Here is a 2,554-nt window from a genome sequence, read left to right on the forward strand (position 1 = left end):
AAGTCTCTGATGGTTTGTTACAAGGGGTGCTTCAAAAGGTTCATTGGAAAGTGGAATGGAAAGATAATGGAATTTGTCAAGGCAAGTCACATGGTGAAGCCATGGATGACTATGGGTGGGGGTGCTGCAAGGGCCTGGATACTGAGGTGTGAATCAGCGTCGACCATGCATGTCACAGTCTACCACTGTGTGTAAATGTTCCCTCGTAGACAGGACTGCAAGATAGGCTGACTTTAACTTCTAAAGTATGGCTCTTTTACAAATATGGGTGGCACAGTGCTTAAAGCACTCGACCGCTATCCCAAAGGTCTTTGGTTTGAACCCAACCAGCTGCTCTGTGGATGAATGATGTGGCCGTGCTCTTCCTTCAACATGAGAGCGTCAGGAGCGATGTGATTGCTAGAACATGGAAGCACTTGGAGTCGCCCGTATTAATGTGCTGGATCCTACATCAAATACTTGCCTCCTAAGATTTGTTATTTTTTAGCAGTGGCCATGGGAAGTTATATACCACTGCCTCAATCAAATAAGTAGATGCTTCCTAAATGCTTCTTAAACGAATCAGGAGTTTCTTATTAAACTCCCACTGTGTTCCAGGGACTTCACTCACAAACTGGGTCACCAAATCTCTCCCCAGGGAGCCTTGTCGGTGCTGTGGGGGAGTCATTGGGCTGTTAACTGCAATGTCAACAGTTCAAGCCTACCAGCTACTTGAGAAAGACGAAGTGATTCGCTCCTAGAAAGACCACAGTCTCAGACACCATATATAGGATCGCCGGGAGTCAGAAGGGACATGATGGTGATAGAGTACCCTGTTGTTTGCCACATTTTATCATTGAGAGAACTGTGTTAGTCAGGGTTGACTAGAGAATAAAGCCAGAGACCCTCATATGTGTGAAATAGAGAACTTTCTATCAAATAGTACTTGTATATTAAGAAAACATCCCAGCCCAGTCCAGATCAAGTCCATAAATCTGATATTAGCCCTTATGTCCAATACCCGTCTATAAATTCCTCTTCAGACTCATGCAACACATGCAATGTTGTTGAATGCAGGAAAATCACAGACCAGTTGGTGAAAAGTCTTGTGGATCTAGTGGCAGTAGAAGCATCTCAGCACTCGTCTCCAGGTGGCTCCTGCAGCTCCAGGGCTCTAGCTCCATCAGGTTTATCAACAGGAATGTGTAGCAGTCTGTGTGTCTGCCCTCCAGGGGGGAAGACAGGAGTTCCCAGAATCCTCAGGATTGGTATCACTACAGAGGCCTCATTGGCTGTGACCTGATTGGCAGGCTAGACTCCACCCCTTTGCAAATGGACAGATTCTGTAACTGCACAAGGATGGAGGTGCAGAAAGCCCAAGGTGGAAGGGTAGGAATTCCATCCCAGTTCCAATCGGAGTCTATTCCCTGTACAGCAGCGCTGCTTCCTTTTTGTTTCAGAAAGTTAGCCAGGGAAAGGATGACCTCAAGATGTTGCCAGAGGGACAAGGCAGAACCAGGAAGTTTTGAAATTCTCATTTTTCTCAAGGCTATCAATAGTTTGTTATGATCCACACAGTCCAACACAATTAGTTCATAGGCCAGCAATAATACTACCAATAGCTACTACGAAACTTCTTTACAGCATATGTTTTCAGTTAGTCCTCAATCTCATGAACTCAGTTTTATTATTCTTAATTTATACACGAATTAACCATGGCCCAGAGAGATGTTCCAGTTTTTAAGTAGTGAATCTAAAAGTTGTCTATTTGACTAAAAGCCCTGAAAAACGTTTAGCTGTGGGTCTTGTTCGATTGTGGTGCTGATGAAGTGGGGGATTGTGAATCTTATTTATGCTAACCTGCGCATGAATGTGAGTAATTTACAGAAACAAAACAAAAAATGCAGAATAAAACAAAACATACCCAAGCCTGGATCTCTGTCAAGTGAGGTTTAAAAGCCTACCTTGGGGTAGAGAGTGGTAAGAATCCCTACTCTTTCATTCACTGGTTTGGTCCCTGAACTTCTATTTATCGCTCACTTGTTTGCGCCTGTAAAGATTTCGTGTTGGAAACCCTCTGGCGCAGTTGGTGAGTTTTGGGTATCCGGGCCCCAGGCTAATCTCGGAGAGGGAGAGGTGAACAAGATAAATGTGATCTTTGCTCCTCCTCCCCCTGATCCTACTGGACCAGGAATTCAAAGAAGCAGGAACTAGATCCACTGGGGTGGGAGTGGGGGTGGGGAGGAATGACTTGGGCATCTGCGGCGCTGGAGCCGTAGGAACCGTTCCGAGCCCCCTGGAACAGTCGCGGTAGGTGAACAAGATAAATGTGATCTTTGCTCCTCCTCCCCCTGATCCTACTGGACCAGGCATTCAAAGAAGCAGGAACTAGATCCACTGGGGTGGGAGTGGGGGTGGGGAGGAATGACTTGGGCATCTGCTGCGCCGGAGCCGTAGGAACCGTTCCGAGCCCCCTGGAGCAGTCGCGGTAGGTGCCCCGGGGCAGTGGCATCCAGTTGGTGGACAGGAGCCCGGCTCCGAGCCCAGCACCGGGGGCGCAGAGGTGGACCGGGCC

General features: G+C 47.4%; 1 long non-coding RNA gene across 1 annotated transcript in view; it reads left to right on the plus strand.

Annotated features, from left to right (window-relative positions):
• The first annotated feature begins 2,234 nt into the window (after window positions 1-2,234).
• LOC123522047 overlaps window positions 2,235-2,554 on the plus strand; it is a 64,504-nt gene continuing 64,184 nt past the window's right edge. The window contains exon 1 of the long non-coding RNA XR_006680347.1: window positions 2,235-2,289. This is a non-coding gene — a long non-coding RNA (uncharacterized LOC123522047). The remainder of the gene's footprint in view (window positions 2,290-2,554) is intronic.

This window comes from Echinops telfairi, unplaced genomic scaffold (assembly GCF_000313985.2).
Source record: "Echinops telfairi isolate 266 unplaced genomic scaffold, ASM31398v2 ScPeMD7_1713;HRSCAF=2227, whole genome shotgun sequence".
NCBI classification, from domain to species: domain Eukaryota; kingdom Metazoa; phylum Chordata; class Mammalia; order Afrosoricida; family Tenrecidae; genus Echinops; species Echinops telfairi.